This window comes from Aethalodelphis obliquidens, unplaced genomic scaffold (assembly GCF_003676395.1).
Source record: "Aethalodelphis obliquidens isolate GAN/ISIS:26980383/991018 unplaced genomic scaffold, ASM367639v1 scaffold20, whole genome shotgun sequence".
Classification (NCBI taxonomy): domain Eukaryota; kingdom Metazoa; phylum Chordata; class Mammalia; order Artiodactyla; family Delphinidae; genus Aethalodelphis; species Aethalodelphis obliquidens.
In genome coordinates this window covers 15739581-15763838 of record NW_020837964.1, presented here as the reverse complement: position 1 = coordinate 15763838, position 24258 = coordinate 15739581, and the positions used below count along the sequence as shown (strand labels likewise).

Here is a 24258-nt window from a genome sequence, read left to right as displayed (position 1 = left end):
AAAAAATGCACATGTTTCTTCAGAATATGTACACGGTATAGGTCCCTTTTTACATTTCTCAGCAAAAAAAATAAAAAAAAAAGGGGGGATATCAGGCACTCAATTCCTTGGCTATTAAACAAGCCTGCAAGAAACGCAGGCATCGGGGGAATGCTCAGCCGCGCATCCCTCCATTAGCGCAAGCTTGCGTGTCTGCGTGTCAACAATGCACGTGCTACCACGGGCACCGACTCCCCACGCCGGCCCTAGAAGGCTCCGAGCAAATGGGTGCCAGGTCCCAGTTACGCGGTCGCCGCCTTGCTCCCCAGGCCGCCGCCCGTGCCTCTCAAGGATCCCTTTTTCTGCCTCCGCCTGGCAAGTCGGAAGCCTCGATCATTCCCCGCCAAGTAGCCCTTGGAATTCCCTAAAGCGCATGTAGCCTGACCGAGGGTCTCCTGTCCTCGAGTTGTTCACTTTGTTACGTTAAGATGAGGTTAGTTCTCTCTCTGCTTCACCCGCCCCAGGCTTTAGATGTAGTGCAAACTTCTGGTACCAGGTCACCAAAAGGGGAGCCAGCGCTCGTCAGTGGTGTGGGCGGTGCGGAACCTAGGAGAGCCACCAGCTCCGAGGCGCCTCCTGCCCCAAGGCTGGAATTCAGATTTCTATTGCAAAGGAGCCGAGGAAACTGGGAATCTGACTCAAACCCTGGAACTGACTAATTGCCCTGCATTTTCACAATGCGCCATGTATTCGAAATGAAGGGCAGGCTTTATCATTTGGAACTCTTTCAAGGACCTGGGCGCTCCAAGTTTGGGGCTAATTCTTTAAAGGTTTTACTTCTGAGAAATAGGGAGAAAAGAATGAAAGAATGAAATATACCCACAATCCATGTACTGGGGATGGCACTCAAGAGTAGGTTGTGGTCTCTTTTGAATCGGGAGTTCAAAAGGAAAAAAAAAAAGTCTGTTCCCTCCCCCTTGCCCCAGGGATGAAACCTCTCTAGATTCTAGCGGCCAATTTGGTTTGATTTCCGCGGTTTGGAGGCTCTGGTGGGGTAAAGGGCGGCGGGGCTCGGAAGACAGACCTCAGCTGCCTCCTGGACCAGCTGGTCCGCTCTTGGCCCTGGAAGCAGAAGCTGAAATCGGGGTGATTCACCCTCAACCCTGGCAGCTGGAGAGAGCGTCTGGGGAGCGCGACGCTGAGCCTCTTGTATGTGGACCTCCTAGCTCCCTCCTCTCCCTCTCTGCTCTCGGCACCCCCCACCTGCCTACTGTCCCCCAGGGATCTAGTTTCCCTTTCTGTCATTTCGAGCCAGTTCTTTTCCCACCAGAAACTCCTTTTTCTTGGAGTAACTTTCCAAAAGAGCTGTCGTTGTCCTGAAGTCCAACCTTGTGGGGCTGGATCCGGGAAGCCCTTTCTCAATTAAAGCTCCTTCTCTGGGCACCGTGTACATGCCCCTGCAGTCCCTAGGACATCACCTGGGCACTGAGACCCACAACTTGGCTCACCCGGCCCAGCGCCAAAACAAAAGGGGACTTCAGTCGCTTTTCTCTTTTCCAGTGAAACGCCTCAGAAACAAATCTGAATTTGGTTTTCTTGCAGGCATGAAATATATTTTCACTAAAGTATTCTTCAGGCTGCCTTAGATGTGTGTGTGTGGGGGAAGCTTTTGACCAAGAATATGGGCAGAAAGCAAGAAGCTGCAAGTAATGGACACCACTGTGTACATCCGCTCTCGACTGTGAGGTGTGCAACCCGAGTCTGAGGGACTGGTGCCAGCATCCAAAGTCCCCCATTCTGCCAAGAGCGCCCCTGATTTCTACAAACAGGGAGCATTTTCTACCCAAACCTAGCTGCTCACCGTCTGGTGCATGAAGAGCAAACTTTCTGATTTGGTGGTTGAGGCTCAGGGCGCGGTGGTTTCACCGTAGGACAGAGTTGCGGGTGGAGCAATTCTGGACGCTCCGAAGCACCTCGCCCTGCACCCCTAGGAGAAAGGGGGGAACTGTTCGATTTGTCTGGGGGTCAGGAGGTGGGCTGGGGGTGCGGGGAGGGAACGGATGTATGGAGCGCCAATTGCCGGTCCAGGCTGCCTCTCTCTCCTGTTTCTCCCTCCCTACCTCATCTTCTGCCATTTCCAGAGGCAGGAGAAAGGTGATCTCGGACTTGACCCCTAAATCACAGCTGCTGGTAGCTGCACCTCGCTCCGGGATGAGCGCAGCCCCTTCCCCGGGCTCGAGCAGCTTAACCCTTTCGTCCCCGCGCGCTCAGGGGCCGACGGCAGCGGCGCCTCTGACCTCGGCACTGCGGTGCAGCCCGCCTCCTCCGCGCGGCACCTTGGATCCCACCAGGAGACCACAAAAGGGCGAGACCGCGGGGCGCTGCAAGCCTGGGGCACGGGCCGGGCGGCCCAGAGCGCTGCCGGGGAGCCGGAGGAAAAGCCGGAGTTAGCGGAACGAAGAGGGATGTTTGGATCGTGTTAACTACCCAGACAGATGCACTTCGGCATGTCTGCATTTATGGAATCCATATGTTGTCGTGGCAAATGAGAGGACAGCAACACGTACATACAATACACTTAGAATAACAATATACATTCAGAAAGGGACCGCACATTCTTCACCCTGCAACCCTTCTCTTAGATCTAGCTCTGGAGTTGTACGGAGAGGCGTCCTTTCAACTTCCCCTGCCTCCACACGGGGTTTTCTTTCTCCTTCCTCTTCCCTTTTTTGTTTTTGTGTCCCCAGTCCCCCAGCAGAAGAGAACCCAGGGTCCAGAAGCTAGGCTCTTTGGAAGTGAGATCTCCTAAGATCCCGTCCATCTCCCTTCTCCCTTAAAAAAAGACTGGCCCATCGCATGTTTTAGCCCTTGGAGCAAATAATAGCTGCTCCCATTGAAAACTGACTCTGAAAATTGCAGGGGAGCAGATTCTTAATCAAATTTGCTATCCATACCTTCATCATTAAACCAACATTTCTATGTTATAGTTGCAAAAAAGTAGCTTCAGATCTGGAAGCAGAAACCCTCAGCCGGAGAGCACAGCTCTGTACAGTACCTGCATTTATGTACACCTTGTATATTTGTGTGCACATATATTCATGTGCACACAGAGATGCAAAGACATCTAAAGTCATTCAAATGTATATTTATGTACTCATTTATGCATATATCTTTGTGTTTATGTATATATCCATTCATTTGAGCGAGAGCCAGGGAAATATACATATCAATGCAATATTTAGCCTACATTCCACTTTCCCTCCCTACTGTAAATGTCTGAAAAACAGATTGGTCTCAAATTTTCTGTCCTCTTGCCAGCTTAATGAAGGATTTAGATTCTGAATTTCTTGGTGCCTTTTTTCATTTTGTACATAAATAATCCATAGAGATGCTGGATTATCGCCTAAGCATTATTCAATCATATGAGCTTGGTACCTGTCCTCCTTATAACGAATTCACTCAGTAAAATTAGCATAAGTATTTACCAGATTAAGCTGACATTTTCCTATATGGCAACACGAAATACATTTATATCCAGAATTTCCCTCAAATCGCCTATACCACTGGAGAGACTGATTTCCTCCATGCCGTTTTGTATATGATACAAGCTACAAGTTCGCTTCTAGTACTAGTTACATTTTTAAAAGAATATAAATACATAGCATTTAAGTGAGATTTCAACATCTACAAGGAGAAATTGAATTCTGGTACATCTTAAGAAAATAAACTAACAGATTTATGAAGATTCATGAAGACAGATAAAGAGGAAGCACATATACTCCTGAGGGTCTGAGCAATTTTCCTTACCTGACGTATAATGGAAAAATTCAGAATTTACCAGTCTTCTTTCAGTCAGCTACACTTTACACTGACCTGCACTTTGGACTGAAAGGGAAAAAAAAAAAAAAGATTAACTGTTGCCAATGAAAATTTTAAAATAATAATCAGAAACTGGACAAACTGAAGGTAAAAATATACGTTGGCTACAATAAAGATAAATATTTATTTAATCAACGTAGAAGTTGTGTTTGGGCTGTAGGAATGTTTCATCCTTCCCTTAAAAAAAAAAAAAAAAAATCAAGAAAGAAAAAAGCCAGAGTCTTTGCAGACTCCTGGAGAGTTCCCATTGTCCAGGGCTATCGAGAGCCCAGAATGGCATTAACCTCACAAAAGACACATTGTGCAGGGGACAAAAAAAAGCCCCTTCTTCTACAATAACTTTTAGCTTTTTTATTTTTAGAAAATGACAAAGGTTTTGCAAGCACTGATTGGTGAAACCTGTAGCAAGCCAGGCTGGACTTGGCTTTATTGATCTACTGTCCCGCGTGGAAAGCAGCCAGGAGAAGTTTGAATGGCAATCCAGATTTGGCTCATAGAGAGGAAACCCCCGATTTTTCTAAATGTATTTTTTTCCTAAATAAAACAGCATTATTCCCAGAGTGAATTCAGAAGGATTAGATGAGGTAACCCTGCAAAATCCTAAACCGGTTTTCTCCTCTTAGTCTTGACTAAGAAGCTGCATGCACTTAAGAGCACTGGAAAATCTCTCAAAATGAAGAATTCCCTTCTAGTCAAACAGATTTCCCGATTAATTCCCCAATTCCTTCTAAAATAAATAATCCAGCTAGGCTGGGACAAAAAATTTTTTTTCTCTAAAAAATAAGTTTTAGTGCGTATTCTCTACCTGATGTTTACAGAGTTCACGAATAATGCCTTCAAAAACATAAATGTTGTTTTTACATTTGTGTGCAGATCACTTAAAGTGCAAATTGCATTTTATTTTATTCCAGACATTGTAATTTCAATGGTACTAGTTCATATTTAGAACTTACATAAATACATACTTGTCATTAAAAAAAAATCTATTGCAGTAGCAGTGACGGTAAGGCTAGGATTTGAAAGGGGGGGAGAAAAAAAGGAGAGAGAGAGAGAGAGAGAGAGAGAGAGAGAGAGAGAGAGAGAGTCCTGTTCTTCCTGCGTTTGTTTGCTTGCTTTTTGGAGGTATCATACACCCGCCTAAGTGATGGCTTTGATGTACTGGGAATCGGTACAGTAGCAGGGTCCCTGGTTGCTGTCTTTGATTCTAGGGATCTCCTTTGGGCTCTGGTGGGATGTACCGCGCTCCTAGTCTTTATCTGAAACCCATCCTCTCATTTCAAGCCCTTTGGCTTCGAGACTCTGCTCCAAACTCTTGGAGGTAGCTATAAGACTTTTTTTTTCTTTTTCTTTTTTTTCTTTTTCTTTTTTTTGGCATTTAGGGAAGGGGTATGTAATTCCCCACCCCCCCCCCCCACACACACTCTAGACCTTTCCTCGCTATTTAAATATATTGGCTTTCTTTCTTACGAATTTAGTCTGAAATTATTTTTCACTGCCTTTATTACATCCCTGCTTTTGATGGCAAAATAGCTTCCTGTGTTTTGAAAACATCTGCTTTCCAGGTTTTACACGAGAAAATTGATCTTACTTTTCTCTTAAGTCCAGAAAGGTAGAAAGTTGGACTTGTTTCCAAGTGCAACTTTTCCTTTTCTTGTCTTTCCTTGAGTTATCCCCTTTCAGTTCTGATTCACTTTCCCCCTTTTACTTCTAATCATCACTCCCCCCTTCCCCTCTCCTTCTAAAGAACCAGAGAAGATTGATTGCATCTTATTTCAGAGGACAAAATTAACATATTATATCTTTTTTCGTCTAGTCTATGGTACGGTTAAAGTTTTCTCCATTTGTCCTCTGATTTGGGGGGGGAGGTAATTTTCCTCCTTTTTTAAAAAATCTCCGATTTGCAATTTAAAGTGGCCTCTATTCTAAGTCTCTGCTGCTTCTCTGCTCTTTCACGTAAATCTTTGCTTTAAGCTGTCCCACTCCATTATTGCCCCCCCCGTACTCTTCTTTGAAGATGCTCTCTTCCTATTTAATTTAAACATTGCTGCGTCTGCCTAAAAAAGAAAGAAAAAAAGAAAGGGGGAAAGAAAAAACAAGAAAGAAAGAAAAGAGAAAAAAGAGAAAGAAAAAAAAATCTTTTAAAAAATCTTAGCCAGGTTCCTATTGTTGCTTCTCTGCATTTCACTTCTCGGTGTGTGTGTGTGTGTGTGTGTGTGTGTGTGTGGTGTGGTGTATGTGTGTGTGTGTGCGCGCGCGCGTGTGTATGTGTTTTTAATACATGCATAAACTTTTGGTGCCTCTCTCCCTCTTCCTGGGCTCTTCTCCCATCCTCTCTTCCTGCTCTCCTCGCCCAGCTCATCACTTTCCCCTGTTTTTTTTTTTTTTTTCCCTCCCTTCCTCCCCTCTGCCTCCCTCCACCTCCTCCTTTTCTTTTTTGCTGAATCTTATTGATCCAGAAGGTGGCTAATTAGCCCTTCCCGTCGTGCCTGGGTAATGAAGCACATGCGCACTGAATTAATCACAGCCATTTTTTGCAGGAAACTAATTAGCAGAATAAAGATCCAAAGACTTTTTTTTCTTTTCACTCATCAGCTCCCACTTCCAGCGCGTCCCCTCCGACCGCTGCAGCCGCCGCCGCCGCCGCCTCCTCCTCCTCCTCCTCCCGGCCGCAGCCGCCGCCGCCACCGCCTGCTTTGCATCCCAATTACAGCCTAGAGCCGCTGCCGCCGCCGCCGCCGCTTCTCCTCCGTGGCCCCTGCCCGCTCCGGGGGCTGTAAACTCCCCGCCAACCATGCTGCTCGGCGGCAGCGGCGGCGGCGGCTCCGGCTCCCCGGCTGCGGCCGCCTCCCGCCCCGGGCTCCGCCGAGCGCGCTCCAGCTCCGCCGCCGCCGCCGCCGCCGCCAGCAGCGCGTCCTCCGCCGCCGCCGACCCCCGCCAGCCGCCGCTGCTGCCTTGATGGGCTCCGCGGCCCGAGCGCCTCTTTTCGGGATTAAAAGCGCCGCCAGCTCCCGCCGCCGCCGCCGCCGCCAGCAGCGCCGCTGCAGCCGCCGCCGCCGGAGAAGCAACCGCGTAAGTGGCAACTTTTCCCTTTTTTTTTTTTTTCCCGCCGCCGCCGCCGCCGCCTGCTCCTCCTCCTCCCGCCGCCACCGCCCGGACGCGGGGCTCCTCGGGGCGCCCAGGCTGCTTTGCATGGGGCTCGTCCTGCCCCCTCCCGGCTCCCGCGCCCGGCCGCCGTCGCCCGCGCTCCCCGCGCCCGCGCCCTGCTCGCTCGCTGCGTCCCGCTCGCCTTCCCCCTGCGCCAAACTTTCTCTTTCTCTTCTTCCTCCTCCTCCCGCCGCCGCCGCCGCCGAGCCCGGGCCGCCCCCTCCTCCCCGGCCCCCGCGCCGCCGCCGCCGGCGACCCCCGGGAGGGTGGAGGCGCCCGGGGCAAGGCCCGCGCGGCGAGTTTGGAGGCGCCGCCGGGCAGGGCCGGCCGGGGCGCGGGCCGAGGGCGGGAGGGCGGCCGGGGTCCGGGCGCCGAGACAAAGGCGGCGGTCGGTGGGGGGGGTCCGCGGTGCCGAGCTCCCCCGCCCTCGGCCCCCAACTTTGCCCCACCCCGGGAGGCGCCGGGGCCCCGGGCTGAGCCGCGGCGCGGGGCGCGCACCCGGCCTGGAGCCGTCGCCGCGGCTGCTGCAGCTGGCCGGCCGGCCGGGCGCCTTCCGCGCCAGGGCTCCACTTGCCGGGAACGCGGCCGCCGGGCCGGAGCCCCGGGGTCCGAGAGCGGGCGAGGGGGCGAGGCGGCACCCCGACCTTCTCTACCTGCGCGCCCTCCGCCCTGCCCCACTGGCAGCGCCGCGAGCGCCCTGAGGGGCCTCTGCCCTGGACACTAGGGGCTCCCGGGGGCTCGGGGCTGCGCCGCCGGCCGGGACCAGACCTCGCCTGGCCGGCCTCTCCTTGGCCAGCTGAGTTGAGAGACATCAGATGATTCCTTCTTCTGTCCCCCCCCCCCCCCTTGTTTTTTGTTTCTTTCCTTTTCTTTTTTTCTTTTTCTTCTTTTTTCCCTTTTCTTTCTTTTTTCTTTTTTTTTTTTGTTCACGCGAATCTGGGATTGTTTACGTTCCGTTCCCCACTTTCCCCCTCGTCCTGTTCCACTCCTCTTTCCCATGTATTTTCCCCATTAGATGCAAAAATCACGTTCCTGAATTTTGCATTATGCATTTTCATGTACATCTTTTTGCATATCTATTGGAGAGTAGAGCTAAGTGTATTTTATGCCGGGTATTTAAATTGTGTGTGGACTCAGTAGGCTGTTTGTGGAGCTGTTGAAAAAATACATTTTACTTTGCAAATTAATCTGTTGCTCAGACTCTGACTTTTGCAAAATGTTGTGCAGTTCCTTCGACTGTGGCAAATTCTTTGATTACAAGTGCTTGCAAAAATCACCCACTCTTAACTTTTCCCCCTTGTTGCTTTGAAGTAGGGTAAATATGACAGTTTTTATTGGTCTCAATTATTGAAACTTGATCTATGGACTATATGGAAGAAGGAGGCTGATTGCCTTTTTCTGGCCTCCAGTTCTAGTGACTTTTAAAAGGGTGTTTGTTAAGTACCTTTGAAGAATATGACATACGGTGATCGCTTGGCTGTAATGCAAATTACAGAACATAAATTTACTTTGGAATTAAAAAAAAAGACTCAAGCCCTTTCAGTGGGGACACTTGAGGATTTATTATGTTTTTTAAAAAATTACTTTTTTCTCCCTAGTTGGGAGAATGGCTAGTTCCAGACCAACTTATTTGGAGGTCTATGGAAAGAGGCTTGGGAAATGGGAGAGGGGAGAAGATTGATCACAATCTGCATAATCGATAGGGCAGCCTGCTGCAATCTTGTACCTACATTTACTGTAAATTTCTACAGTATCTGCAGCGTGGGTGCTCCAGTGCCTTGCTCGGCTTCTTGGAGCAGATTTAGAGGCAGTACAAGCAGAATTTACTGCCAGCCCTCCGGAATAATATAGGGGAAAGCTGCTGGATCGTGTCTCATTTTAAACCTCCTTCATAGTACTGTACATTTTTTTTTTTTTTTTGGTGAATCTGTTTACATGTGAGGCTTTCGGGTACTGAACCCCCAAAGTGTAGGTATTCTATAGGTTGGGAGTGGAAAGTATTGGAAGGGGGGTTAGGAGATGGGAATTCATTTATTGAATTACCACTTCGGGGGTCCCCTGCTTATCTTATAACGTGAAATATCTTTAACAAGAGCAAGGAATTGAGAGTGAGGAATATGAGAGAGTAATACACCAGAGACTGAAGCAGTGTGAAAAGTAAGGATTGCTCTGTGTGTGCATGAGAGAGGGAGAGAGAGAGAGAGAGAGAGAGAGAGAGAATACAGACACTTATAGTCAGGCTTGAAAGCTTGGTGGTAGGTGAATCCATATTTGGAGATGATTTTGAAATAGTCTAGCAAATGGTGCATGAACAGGATTTCGTAAAAAGTGTGTACGGAGTCAGTTTTGAAAGGATTGCCGTTCGGGGAGATGAGGTGTGGGCAGGAAGACCCACTCTAGGCCAGCAGCTTTCCTCTGTCTGTGTGTCTCCTCCCTTCCCCCTCCCTGAGTTCTAGTTTTTAATTACTTAATGCTGAAACGCACAGGGCTTATATAAATATTTGCAAATGCTCTTTCCTATTGATTTCTCTGGATAAACTGCCCTGCTCAGGTCCAGAGAGGAGGCAATTCAGATCTGTGGACTTTTTAAACATACAAAGTCTCTGGAGGAGGGTTGGTCTGTGCACGTGTGCGTTTATGGGTAGAGTTGTAGACGTGAAGATTTTGGGGGGCTGCAAGGAGAGTTCAGTCCCCTCTGGGCTGGAGCTGGCCCCAAGGCCTGACAGTTCTGACAGATGCGTGTGTGTGTGTGTGTGTGTGTGTACTTGTGTACAGGTACGTACTGTGCGGGGGGGGGGGGGGGTCTCCCCGGGGGGAGTCTGAATGCATATGCACTTACAGCACTTCCCCCCCCCCCCGCCCCCATTAAATATGGAGCAGTTTTGCAGGGCTCCGTGACTGCCTTCTCCTCAGGGTCACGCTGAGTTCGAATCTGACCCAAGGTGCAGGAATCCTGCAATGGGGAAATAAAAGAATATATAGAATGGGGTCAGGTCAGCTGCTCAGAGGCCAAAACCCCTACAGCTGCTTTGATTTTATTTTTTTGTGTATATTTTAGGCTCCTCCTGCCATGTTACAAATTGGGCCTCCCCCTCTCAGGTGTTTGCTCTGTAGCTTAAAGGCACCAGAGCCTCTGCCTGCGTAGATGTCTGCTTCCAGCAAGAACAGAAAACCCACATACCAAATCCAAAACAAAACAGAGGAAGGAGGGGGAGGAAGAAAACCCCTATTGAGTTCAGGCAAATAAGGTTGGGTCTCCAGATCCGATTACAAAGCAGCTCTGAATATGCAAGACAGCACACAGGACCAGTTATTCCAGTTACAACAAACTATTAAAAAAAGAGAGAGAAAAGAAAAGGCATGTTTAGGTCGTAATTTGTTAGTACAAGGAAAAGAATCCCACATAAAGCTGCCGTTTTCCCCCCTCCCTTTGCTGGCTTCGCATAGAATTCACTCACCCTTTTCCGATTTGTCTACTGTATAGGTTCTTTTATTAAAATCTTTGGGTTTAGGAAGATCGCTGCAAGCAACACATTTTCTGTATTTTTTTCCCTTTATCTTAGAGGAGAGTTGGCAGGGGTTCTGTGGTTTGCAGTTACACAATATGTTATCATGTTTTTAATCACTAAATCATTGCAGTGGTTATAGATTTACAGTCTTGGGGTATTACAGCGAAGAGCAGGGCGGCTATATGTATGCTTTTAAATTACACCAATGTAAACTGAGTACAGCAGCTGTGAATATGGTCGGCAGACTTCATCCCTCCTCCACCCCCAAGCATCTTCGTTCTTTTTTTCCCCTCTGTGATTTTTTTTAAATTGTTCAGTTTGCTTTAAAAAAAAATCCCCCCTCCTATATTCCCTTTCTCTTCATCCTCCTGCACAAAATATTTTTATTTCAGACTTCTGACACCAGGTAAGTTGGAATTCAAACTCTTGAAATAGGACTTTGGATCAGGGAGTATAGTAATAATAATTTAAAAAGTGGATTTCCTAAGAAATCCTCTTGGTTTTCATACCCATCTCCTGTATAGGGATGGAGGGCGGATTGCACATCGTGAGGCGGGGTGGCCAGAGTGGAGGGAAGGCAGGCTTGTGGCGCTTGCCTGCCTAGAACCTCCAGAGTCCTGTCACTGTGAGCCCACTTTCAGCTTCTGTTTTTCATATTATTATGTAACAGAATCCTTGGCAGCATTAAAAATTCAGTATTACAAGCTGATTGTAATGCTGCCTCATTAGACAGCACTGTCTGGCCGTGTATTAAGTGAAACACAGAGCATGGCTTTTAGATTATAAACACCAATAAATATTAAGGATCAGCAGAGGGGGGAAATAGTCAGCTGGGTTTTTGGCCCCTTCTGGTTTTAAATCTCTTCCCATCTTCTTCCCTTCATCATCCCCTCCCACCCCCACCCCTCCGACCCCGGGCCTTGGTAACTGTCATCTGTTTTCTCGGGATGCTGATGTGTCGACCTTGGTGACATTTTAGGAGGGCTTTTTATAGAGTTATCTTGTATACACAAAAGGTTTGGAAGTTTGTTTTGTTTTGATCTGCAATAAACAGGCCCTTCACTTTGCTGATGTCATTTCCGTTCACATTTGAGTTGTTTATTGTGCTTCTTCGAAGGGCCCTCTCATCCCTACCCCCTCCTCGCTTTTCAGCCAGAGTCTGTGGCCGCCTGGGGAAGGGAGAATGCGTTCCTAAGCTGCCAGGTCTGGGTTCAAAGGCTGAGGGTTGCGTGTCACTGCGTCGTCCTAGGGTTCGCCCGCTGGGGAAGATGTTTCTAGCTTCGAATCTGGTTAAGCACTCCGACATCCACTTGCCCTGGTATTTTCATGGCATGCAGTGATTCACCTCAGCTTCCTTTCTTTGAAGCACCCCCCCCCCCGCCCGTGCGCGCGCCCGTGCACGCGCACACACACACACACACACACGCACACGCACACGCACACACACACACCCCTTGTCTGTGTCTTTAGGACATCCTTATTGCCCACATCTCCATGCAACGCCCCCCCCCAAAAAAAGAAACAACACCTAATCTCGTAATGATGACTTTGATTCAGTTGCAAATCTGAAGCTGGCTTTAGGGACTTCATGCTGTGAAAAAAAGAAAACATTTCCAGGCGTTGCCCCACAGTCTTGCTGCAACCCTGCACCTTCTATCCCTGTTCAGTTTTTTTTTTCCCTCCTTTTGCATTTATTTTTCTGTTCCCTGCCTTTTCATAGATGTAAAGGCTATCCTGGTGTTACTAAAAATGACCGTAATGACCAGTGTCTCTTATTTCCATGTGACCCACAATCGGGATACCCCCTCCTCAAAAAAAAAAAAAAAAAAAGGGTGGGGAGAGGAAGGAGGAAAAACTGAGTGTGTAGACCCCCAAGGCTTTCCTCTAATAGGATGATGGGTTTTAGGTTAAAAAAAATATTATTGTTTTGTTCTTTCAGGTTTAGAAATAATAGGGGGAGAGGGAAAAGCAGTCATTAGGAAGTTCACTGAGCTGCTTTCCAACTAAGACGGGTGAAAAATGAACCTGCATTGACACTTGGCTCCATGTGAAAGCCCCAGTAACCTCTCCCCCCTTCCGTTGCCCTGGCCTTTTGTTCCTGGAGAACGGAGCTAAGGTGCTTTTTCTCCCAGACCAAAGGCGGCAGGCAAGGAGTCCCCTTGTGTGCGCATCGCCTTTAGATGGCCTTCTCATGGTTATTGTCAATGCAGACTCCCCCAAACAATTGCTCCAGGGAGACACAAAAGCAAAAACATTTGTCCTATTTTTTTAACCTCTTTGTTTTAGATTTTTTTTTATCCATTCTTTAAATTTCACAGTTTCTATTTGTCTGCAGAGAGACAAACGGAACAGCATGAAGCAAGCGCATTTTACCATAGGCCTCACTGGCAATTGGAACGGCCTCAATAGAAATCCAGATTCTTAAAACACTGGCTGACTTGGAGGAGATGTGAAATTTCAGCTTGGGGCTCTTAAGTGAGATTAGCACCGATTTCGAACAAAAATGCACTAAAAGGAAAAGATAAGACAATGGGATTCTGGAATCATTTAGGGGAAGTGTGAAAAGGGTCACCTTTTGTTTATCTCTTAGGATCCTACCCCAAGAAGTGGTCGCTTGATGGGAAGGAATTGCAAATCCAAATGCAATTCTTCATTTAAAAAAAGATCTGATTCTGGTTATTGTGCTCTTGGTGTATCGTTTCAGTGTTGGTTTTAAAGCGCTGGACCGGTGTGGGGACTACTGGTATGCACTGTGGAACTGATGCTGTGTTGAGAATTTGTTTTTGAAACTACGATTTATATAGAGGCCATATCCCCTCCCCCCTTTTCTTTCCTCTCCCGTTTCCTTTTTCCTTTCTTCTCCCTCCAACCCGCTTCCCCTCCAAGAATGTAGTGGTTTGCATCAGGCTGAGGGCAGAGGGATGTGTCAGACCGTGGGGATGGCCTGTGAACAGACTAGGAGTCCACCTCTCTTTCCTGGCCCCGAACAAAGCACCTCTCTCCTGTAATGTATGGGCCCTGATTGCAATGTTGTCCTTAAGCATCTGTCTGCCTTTTTATTAAAATTCTCAATTTCAAGGTTTAGAAACACAAATGTAAGAATCCCCCTGGGTATAAAAGTCTTGCATGGCAAATCCTCTTTGCCCTTTCAGAAATAATATTTTTGTTTAAAAAAAAAAAAAGCGCAAGCTCTTTACCTAATGTCTTGAAGCTGTTTTAAGGCAAGGTCTTTGTTTTTGCTTTCCGAAAACTTGGCCTTTGTAACTTAAAATTGAGGAAAGCTCTTCTCTATCACAGTTTTAAAAAAATGGTTCCTCATTTGTGTCTTTTTTAGATGTGTCATTGATAGCTTTAGGGTCTGAGCTGAGGAGGGTGGGGAAGTGAACCACATAAGGTTCCACCTACGATTTTGGGGGTAAAAATTAATCTATGGAATTAGCATTGTAGCGAGAGATGGAGGCCTTGAGGTTTGTGACAGAGAAATGTGAATCAAAACATCTGTTAGGCCTCGGCACACCAGCCTCCAGCGGTTCTGAAGGTGAGTGTGGGCTGTTCAGAGGAAAGCCTGCATTCTGTATCACACCCAGGAGGGCCTGGCCACCCAGTGGTACCAGGCTTCTAAGTATAACTGCCTATAAAGGATGGGGTGAATTCAGGGCATGCAGTGCAGTTCAGCTCCAAATGGATCCTTGCTTATTTCAGGGACTTTTGTTTTTGTTTTGTTTTGTGCCCTCTTCTGGCTTTTTTCTTTGTTAAAGCCTCAGGGTTATTGAAGCACTAGTTTTAAAATCAACGTGTATGTATAATTTAATAAAAATAGAAGGATCTGAAAGAATACACAAGTCTGCCTCAACCCAGTTGTGCTGTGTAGAGCCCAGGTTTAGCTAGAAGTCAGCAGGCTGACATTCGCTGTCTCTTAGCTCAGAGATCATATTTACCTTTGCTGAAGTGAAAGGAACAGCATTGGCGAGTGAGTGTATATGTGGAGTGAGAGAGAGAGAGAGAGAGAGAGCGCGCGCGCCAGAGAGAGAGAGAGCGCGAGCGGGAGAGAGGGAGAGAGAGAACCAGTTTGGCTCGGATGGGATCTTTGTAATTTACCAGCCAGCTAAGTAAGCATTAGGGGGCTGGCCTCTGGCTTGGAGAGTGGCTAAGGGGAGGAGTGAGGGAAGGGTTAGCATTGCCTGATTTATTTTTAAATATTTATCCTTTTGGCTGTTGCCAGTTACGCTTTCCAGATGAGACGAGACTAGTTATGGAGAGCTGGAAGGAAAGAATTGCCTTTTCTGAGAGTGGGTTTATTTGTCAACAGTTTTCAGGACGGAGAGCGCCGGGCTGTCACTGCTGGGTAGGCCGTGGGTGTCACGTCAGGCAGCTGCCCTGGGAAGAGCTGGGGCCTTTCAGAGCTGGGGGACAGAATTTGTAGCATGTATGTCAGAGAAACTGTTGATTCCATATGGAAGTGCAAAAGTTGCAAATCCCCTCTGAAAAGGTATTGTTTTGATTAGCGATGGAAAGAAGTTTTGGTCGAGGTAACACACCCGCTTTTGGCTTTTGTGTGATCCTTTATATTCCTGATGATCCAGAGGCCACAGATTACCGGCCTGTGGATTACCTGTTAAATTTGTGTCTGTAACAAAGGCAAGCTTGACCAGGCCTCACTGTGTCTGTAGCTGGTGTCCGATTAAGATAAAGGAAAGGGACTCAGGGTCACGCTCAGCTCTACTTGTCAGGACTCTTGAGGTGCAGCAGGCAGATGCAAGTGTCTGCCCCTTGCGACAGGCAGTGTCAGGACAGACCCCCTCAGGGCCTTCTGCCCACAACCTCCACATACTTCCAGGTTGCTTTGAAGCTGGCTCTTTGGGCTTTCTAGCTTTCATTGTATTGAAAATATTTATCTGTTGGCCCACCAGGTTCATGATGTCACCAGATTAGGTTTTCCCCTGTTAATAAAAGTTAAGACAAAGCAGCAAAATTCGATTTTCTGTGAGTATAAACATTTTCGTATTGTCATTAATTTATCTGCTGGGCCGTGGGTTGCTTCCAGGCAAGAATGGGGGCCTAGAGTCTTCATTCTCGTGAAGACGTTTCCAGAGACATCTCTGAGTCGTGTGCGCCATGTTACTTGCCTTATTGCTAGCGTCATCATCTACGTGTATTATTCATAGTTACTTTTTCAATTAAATTATTCATTAGTTTTCTTTAAGGTGTTCTCGACTCATGTGGCTAACATAAATAATAGTGTGTTTTGAAAACACCACCTGTTCTTGGGCCTTAAGTCAGGCGGTCTGGAAACAGCTCTGCAGTGGCCATACTCTGGTTTACAAAATCATCCTCCACTTTCCTTTTCCTATCTTCACCCCCCCCCTCCCCGTCACTCTCTCATGTGTGACAGAATGTGGCTTGTGTTCTCCTTTGTCCCTAATCGGACATGATTCCCTAGAGGCAGTCTTTTCTCCCCGGGCCCTAGCTGGAAAAAAAATTTTTTTTGGAGTCTCTTTTTTGGACTAAAATGTAGAGAGGGATTGTCCTTCCCCAACAGGTAAGATAGTTATGTTAATCTGAACCCGAATTATATTGTGCAAAATGCCTTCTAGTTTTCATCATCCTTTTCTCCTGCATCAGTGTGTGCTTAATGCTAATACGATTCCATACATACAGCTCTTCGCCTCGTGAGCTTATTATATTTCTAACACTTGCACGGTTCATTATTGTGCAGTCAGAAAGGACTCTCAAGGCTCTGGGGCCAGCCTGGGTGGGTGGCTTTCAGAAAGGGTAAAAGCAGGTGCCTTTCTGTGCTGAGAATCGGGAGTAAATTCAGACAGAGCGTGGGATTCTGGCAGGGAGGACAGGGGACTTCCGGTGAGATTTCTGTGGCGCTGTCTTTTCATATCAGAATGGAGAAAGTGAACCTGGGGAGATACAAAAGTGTCCAGCGATTACTTTGACCACCTGGGGTAGCCGCATTAAATTTGACCCGGGGGGTAGAATCTTCCTACGCAGGGCATGAGCTGTGCGTTATCTGTGGCTTCTTAAGGCATCTTGTTTAAGACCCTAAGGTTAACTGCAGACTGCGACTTTTCTTCCTCTCTTTATGTCTCTTTTTTCCTTTTTTCTCCCAAGAAAAACTCTATCCTTAAACTCTCAGTGGAGAGCAGGGGATGTTTTTATAAGTTTCTGCAGCTGAAAAACAGAAGTGCTTTGTAAAGCAGTTAATAGGATGGGTGTGTGTTTCAAATAAATTCCTGTCCACATTGGCTAATGTCCCCATGCTAGAGTGGCCTGGCTGTGACGTGGCTGGGGCCCAGAGACCGATGGCTTCTGTTCGGAGGCCCCAGGCTCCTTCTTGTGGCCGAGGGCATGTCCCTTTCTTCTCGCCGTTTTCTAGGCCGGCCCCTGACTTTTGATGAGTGAGGGGTCAGCGCCTGGGGAGGACCGTGCTTTGTTCCCGCCGGGCCGGTTCTCCGCGCGGCGCAGGCCGAGCCGCCCGGGGCTCAGGTCCCCGGGCGCGAGGTTCGGCCTGCCCGGAGGCCCGTGCCCGGAGCGCGGCCGAGTGCTTGGGCCTCGCGCGCCCGTGTGTGTCCCCGTGTTCCCGCGGGCGCGGCTGCCGCCGAGCACCCGGCCTGCGCCCGGCACGACTGTAGATGTCAGGCTTTGCCCGGGGAGCGGAGCGGCGGCGGGGCTGTGAGTTTCAAATTAACCTTCCGCTTTGTTGCTGTGTAATGTGGATCCCCGAAGGCCCCCCGCCCCGCCCGCCCCCCTTCCCCGGGCGGTGCGCGCTGCAAACTGCGAGTTGAGCTTCATTTACATAAAGCGATTCCGGGCGGGCGGGCGGCCGAGCCGGCAGCGGGCAGGCCGGCGACCGGGACGCGAGCGCCGCGCCCCGTGGGTGAATCTCCGCCGCGCGCCCGGGGACCCTCCCTCTCGGGGAGGGGCGGCTGCCAGCCCGGGCCGCCACCATGAGCCCCGCTCCCATGCCCCGGGCCCCCCCGCACCCAGCCAGAGCCACCTCGGAGCCCCGGGGGCAGCGGGAGGTGGGGAAAAGGCCGCCTGGGGTGGGTAAGTTCGGGGCTCGGGTGCCGCTGGAGTTTCCCATTGTCGCGCCTGCCTCGGCCCCCGGACCCGCGAGTGCCTCCTCCCTCCGGAGGTGTGCGGAGCCTTTGTGTGCCAGGTGAGTGCAGCCTCCCTCCCCCGCCCGCCCTCCGGGTCCGCGCAGCCGGCCTGGAGCTGCGGGCAGGTGTTGCGAGTCTTGGCTGAACTTCCCATTCTCTTGGGGCATGTGGGGGAAGGGCAGGCTGGATGCACCTGAACTACTAGGACTCCAATTGGAACCGACCTGGGGCGAGAGCCTCTGAATTCTGCTGGGCACAGAGTACAGACCTTCCTCCTTCCCTCCCTTCCTTCCATCTTTCCTCCCCCCCCCCCCCCCTCCGGCCTTCCTTATTTTGCTTTTGGATTAGTTCCTGCCTTCTGAATATTTTCGGTGCTGGTGTCATTTAGAAGTTTGAGTTCCTCCGCCTAAAAATGCACCCTTTTCATCGCGAGAAGTCACTGGCCAGTTGGAAACAATGTGAAGAACGGGGTTATTGGGGAGTAATTAAAGGGAGAATCAGAGTTTGGGAGCTGGAAAACACCTTTGGAGATCGACTTGTCCACCCTCAACTTTGAGTCTGTTGGCACTCTGGAAAAACAGAGCAGCGTTCATTTCCGTGGGGAGGGGGGTGGGCAAGAGGGAGAGCTGAGACGTTTGTCCTGTTAAAAGAAGAGGAAGGCCCAAGTTAGGTCAGTAGCAGAAAAAAAAGTAATCATGGCAGGCTAGAGGGAAAAGAACTTTCTGGAAAATGGTCCTTTCTGCTTTGGATATACCTGTATTATAATGATGGGAAAATGCCTAGAGGGCAAAGATCACAGCCCATGCCTGGTGTAGTCCAAGAGTGCGTTGCCTGGCACAGTGGTGCACAGTATATAAACTGGTTTAAATGAAACTGGCTAGCAGGTGAATCCAAGAGGGTCCTCCCCCCTCCCCCCGCCCTACATTTGTGTCCTTTAACTGGCCTTGAGGACTCTAAAAGCCACTGACAGATAACCTCGGAGAGGACAGTTGGCCCCACTTGGGCACAGGGAGAAGGCCTCTCCCTCAGGCTGGGGCCTGCGTGGTGGAATGCATCACGGCAAAGCGGGGAAAACAACCTTAAGCCTTGAAGGTAGATAGTGAGAAAGTTACAGGTCATCCTATTTCATTCCCATGCTTTGAGATCCTTGGGGAAAGGTCACTAAATAAATAGAGTATAATTTAGAGCTCCTGCTAGCTGAGGAACTTCGTTTCTTTGCTGTCGAGCAGCAGGTGTGTTTGTGGAGTTGGCCCCTGGGGTCCCCTCATTCCTAAATTCAGGAGGTGTCAAACCTTCATGTTCTTTTAATGGCTGTGGTTTCTGGATAGGTTTCAAGGGGAAACCCTAAAAATCACGAGCTCCAGTAGGCTGGGCTGGAGAGGGAAGCCTGAGTGAGAGGGCAGAGACTACATTGGAGAGGAAAACATACACCGTCCAGGGTAACCTGATCGAGAAAAGCCGAGGCCAGGAACACAGGCCTGTTCCTTGTTAGCAGAACAGCCACTAGCGGCATGAGATTCTGATTCCTTCTTGTTACCCAACCCAGAAAGCAATTAGGGAACAGAGGTGGCGGAATGTGAGGGAAGTCAGGAGACTGGGGTTCTAAATAATTTAAGGGTTTCAAGAATAGGGTCATTGGAGAGAGGTACATACCTGGATGTTTGCACACCTGTATTTGTGTTCATTCTCTTTTGTGGAGACCTCGAAGGCCCCCTTTCAGAGGCATGTGGCTATGAAGGCCAAGAGAAACTTTTCCTCTCCCCTTTCCTTAAATTACAGGACTAAGGAGATTGTCTGCGTTTAGTTTCCAGCATGTTTTCAGAGAGCGTGTAAGTGCCTCTCAGAATGGGCTAGGGTCACACTTTGTTCTTTTATTTAATTACACAAGTATTATTTAACAACATGGGGCAGATGCAGAAGCAAGCACTTTTACACTTTAAAATCAGTCCTTTTGGAATCACAAGGAATTAAGTGACTTGGAGACCTTCTGTCTTGATGACATGGGTCACCTCCCTTTGCCAACTCTCTTTTGAAATGGCTGCATTTTCTATTGGATAGAGCTGCTATTTTCCAGTTCTCTGGAGAACAGTTTTGATTGACAGGGGACTATTGAGAAACACTTGCTAACTCTTCCAAAATAGAAAAAAATCTGAGCTGCTTCCCCAGCCACCTGAAACTTTAATTTTGGTTTTTCCCTTAAATCTTTTATTTGCACAAATGAATACTCAGGGAGAGTGGAAAGAACCCAAATAAAACAGTATCCTCAGCAGGCCTCTGGCTCTTCCCAACAGGACAATGCCGTGCCTGCCTTCTTGCTGTTTTGGGCTTGGATTTAACTGCTGTATCAGCTCTGTGCCAACTGGACTGCCCAATGGCAAGGCACTAAACGAAGCAAGATTTCGGTTTTCATCATTATGACTTTAACTGATGATTAGTAGACACTCCCAGGACAGCACTGGCTCACCTTGGGTGACCCAAAGGTTGTTAGTTCATTAGAATAAATCCGTGATTGCAGGCTACTAGTAAAATCTTATCTGGGACTGGTGATGATTTAACTTGGTTCCTTCAGTTCTAGTCACAAGTGGTGTCCAGAGAGCATGTCCTTATGTTCATTGTGTGCTGTTGTTCCTTTTGCACGTTGGGGCTTTTTTGTTGTTTTTTGTTTTGCTTCTGAAGTGTTAAGTGTGAGAGGCTAGACATACTCCAGGGCCCAAAGCATATTTTTATCTAAGAAATAATTTTTATTGCAGGGTTGCAACAGTCTCATGTTAAGAAGTAAATGTTTAAGTGACTAAGCAACATTTTATAAAAGGGTAGGGACTTGCTCTAAGGGAAAGAAAGTGAACTGTCTTTCCACCGACTCTTTAGAGTAGCTTAGGGTTTGTGTCCTCCTCCTACAGGGGAGGCAGTGGTGATTCTGGCCTGAAGAAACTTGCAAGCTCCGTCTCACACTTCCCTGTATTACAAAGCTAATGCACCTGATGCTGAACGTTAGTAGCCTCGAGAAGTACAGTATGTGCTGTGGTTTATACTTGCATTTGTTATTAAAATGGTTGCTTGCTCTTAGCCTGGCCCATTTCTGTAGTGCTTGGGCCTGTTGTAATTAACCAGGATAGGGGCGTTACTGTAAAAATACAACGTGAAGGCAGATTCCATTACAGTGAGCTGCAGAGGGCTCTCGAAATGTTCTCGTATGAGATTTTGGTTGTAAGGGTGGTTGTTAGAAATCACAGCAGAGCTCAGAACTACCATCCTCTGTCTGGGTTCGAAGCTGTGGTCAGGGAAATGGAGACCTAGTTTTAATAGAATCCAGATAAGGGAATTCCTTTGCAGGAGCTAATCTCAATCAAATATTAAAAGGTTCCTGTTCTGTCCTAAGCAGTGTCCTGAGTCCTTAGACTGCTCCAATTGAGGAACAGACACACAGAAGCTAAGATTGAGTCAGACTGCCCCAAGGGAGAGACCCAGGCAAAAATCTTGGCTCGTTGGCAAGCCACTCTCAAAATCCAGATTAAGGAGGAAAACTACAAAATCAACAACTGTCAGATTTCTTTTCTGTATGATTTAAAGTTGGCTGCCAGATTGTTCTCTTTGAACATGTGTGAACTGACAGTCAGATGTTAGAGGGTTGTTTTGTTTTGTTTTGTTTTTAGCTAATAAAGTAAATGACTCTTACATGGACAGGAACTGGGGAATTGACAGCAGTATCGTGCTGAAGCTTCAGAAGCAGTGAGACAACCTGAATGCTTTTTTCTGGTTTTCATTCTTTGGGGCAGGGGACAAGATGGTGAGGACAAGGCAGTGAGTGGTCTAGCAGTGACGGGCGTGTTTCTAGAGAATTCTTTGCCTAAGGAAGGTGGCCTGGCTTACTTGTCACTTTTAAAGGTGATTTTTCGTCAGATGTTTCTGCCCTTCTTTCACCCTTAATTCCTGGAATTTCTTGCTTTTGCAAGGGTAAGGGTGTGAATAAAAATAGGGAAAGAGACATAGAAAGTTTGCTAAGTGGCAAATTTGACTTCATTTCAGAATAAGACTTCTGTGCTGTTGGTTTTAATCCCGGACAGGGCCTCTTAGCAAAATGCCTGGGCTTAATCTGCCTTTTGGGTGAGCCCTTCTCCCTTCCCACAGGAGGGTCGCCATGCAGTCTTGTCAACACGAGGATTAATGCACGGGAGGTTTTGATGTGTACCCCTCCAGAGAGGCCTTAGCTGGCCTCCTGGGGGTGGGGGGGTGTCTTAGGTGATTCAGCTGCTTATTCTTTGAATTTTGGTATTAACACATGTGCCGCCTCCAAGATTTTTCCATCCTCTTCCCTCCCTGAAGTCAGTCTGAGGCTTCCAGGGAAGGGAGGAGTGGGGTATGCAAAACATGTGCTCCCTTCCCACCCGCTGCCCCTTCTGGCTGCTGCAGGTTTGGGACTGAAGCCATCAAACCCCCTTGCAGGCTGCTCCTCGTGAAGATGGGGAAACCCCCGAGCCCTCTCTCCTATTCTGCTAATCACATAATGGCCTTAAAGGCTTTCTTACATGATTATCTTGTCTTTAACTTTAAGTGGGTCTTTTGGGGCAACAGTTGGGAGTTTGTGGAGTATCTTCTGTCATCTGTAGGCAGACTCTGAACTGGGAAAACTGGCTCCATCGGACGCTGTGAAAAGACGGTGGAATTTTCATCTGCTGCCGATTTCACGCACTGTCCTGAAAGTGATTTCGGCCACAAACCTTTGATCTGAGAGTGAAACTTGCCCCCCCTCGTGTGCTTCTGGAGGCAGGAGTTGGTGACTGCTCAGACCTCCTACTCTGTGTGTGTGTGAGTGAGTGTGTGTGTGTGTGTGTGTGGGGGGTGACTTAGCCATAGAGCAGGGCTGAACCGCTTGTGGGTCTTTGGTGGTGGGCAGAAAAGCAATGTTGCTGGGTTCTTGGTTGTGCCTGATTTTATCCAGGAATGTGACTGGAGGAGAATTCTGCAGGGAGTCTATTGGTTGAGCTAGATTTTGAATGAGAACTGTTGCCCTTGCACATCTCTGTTGTAGGCTCTGCACTTCCATATGAGAATTCCAGTTCACAGCCAGCTCTCTGTCTTCTTTGAGTCTCCTTAGTGGAGAGGCCAGAGTCAGATGAGCTGAATGAAGACAGGGGGGCTTAATTCGATACTTGAGTTCAGGCCTCATCCGCCCCCCCCCCAAAGTCATATATATCCCTGTTCAGATATGGAGTCTCGATTCAGTATGTAAAAAGCTCTTTTCAAGAGTTTAAACTCCTGTAAGCCTATAAAAAGTACATATGTATAGCCATCAGCTTACTTGCTTTCCATACTTACGGTTTCTGAGCGGCCTACTTTGGACAGCTTTTCTCTTCCTGACACGTTTGTCCAGTGAAAATATGCTAAAGAACACGTGTGTGTCTTTTTTCTCCTCCTCAGCAACTTTCCTGTCTTTTTTTTTTTTTTTCTTTTAAACAGTTTTTCTTAACTGCTCAAGAAACAATGTAAGCCTCTTCCACCATTTCAGGCCCTCTTCCTAAAATGCTCTTTGGCTCAGGGCCTTGGTTCTTAATGTGCATTTGGCTGGTAGGGGGAGTGGTTTTTGCTTTCCCTGTAACATCACCGTGGTTCCCCGTGCAACATCTGTGTCGTTGCTAAAGCGTCAGGTCAACTTGTGGACGCTTAAAGAAGAGGCCCGTGGATTCAGTGTGTGTTAGAAGGCTGATGTCACTGCAAAAGCAGCTTCTTTCAAACCGCTCTTAAAACGTAGTTGCAGGTAAAGGACGGCAGGGGTGAAAATTCCAGGGGTTCCCCCACTTTTTCAAAGAGGAGGTGAAGCTGGTTTTTCCTGCAACAGGTGTGAAACCAGAGGTAGAGGTATCTTTGGGGAAAGCAGAGAACTTTTACCCCTTTTGGGAGAGGACTGTCAGTTTATTTTTCGCTTGCTGGGGAATCTAGTGTTTGTCCAGACATTGGAGATATTGTCTGATGAAGGAAATCCTGGTGCAAACTCCTAAGTGTCTGATTGGAGGAGGTGCGACCTTGCTCATTGGTGAAAGAAATGAGATAATTACAAAATACAGCAGGGTAGGGTTCAGGTCAGGATCAGAGTGCCGCTCATGAGTCAGCCCTTGAAATGGAGGTGCTGGTGTCCACACTCTGTTGTCCTGGGAGAAGCAGAGATGAATCAAATGAGCCTGCTTTTTGGGAATTCTGTTCTCCACTCTGCTCCAGTCTGGGACCCCTCTGCTGGGGTCGTAGGCGTAGGGCCTGGCTCTGTTCCAGCCTGACGGAGTGACTGTGGACCCACCATGCAACCTCTCTGAGCTTTATTACTTCCTTTCTCTGTAAAATGGGCAAAATGGGCACCTCACACGTAAAAGTGGGAATGAAATGAAATAGAAAACAAGTCTTCCCGGTGCATATTCGGTAGCCTCTCTACAAATGTTAGTTCCCATCTGCATGTCCTTTCCTTTCTGTTTCTTTTGTTCCCGCCGACGGCCCTGGCTCCCTTGTTTCCCAGCACCCTGGAAGAAAGAAACTAAAAGGTCCAGTGTTTCTTCTGTTCTGCCCTTAGGGGCTGGGAATACAGCCAACTCTTTTTGACATCCAGCAACTGCGATCAGGAGTGAAAGGGTCTGAAATTGACACAGTGTCCC

General features: G+C 48.2%; 1 protein-coding gene across 1 annotated transcript in view; it reads left to right on the top strand.

The window, feature by feature from the left end:
* The first annotated feature begins 17409 nt into the window (after positions 1 to 17409).
* The window catches only part of ZFHX3 (zinc finger homeobox 3), a 242655-nt gene continuing 235806 nt past the window's right edge, over positions 17410 to 24258 (top strand). Inside the window, exon 1 of the mRNA XM_027119415.1 lies at positions 17410 to 17679. The gene's annotated coding sequence lies outside the window, so the exon portion shown is untranslated. The remainder of the gene's footprint in view (positions 17680 to 24258) is intronic.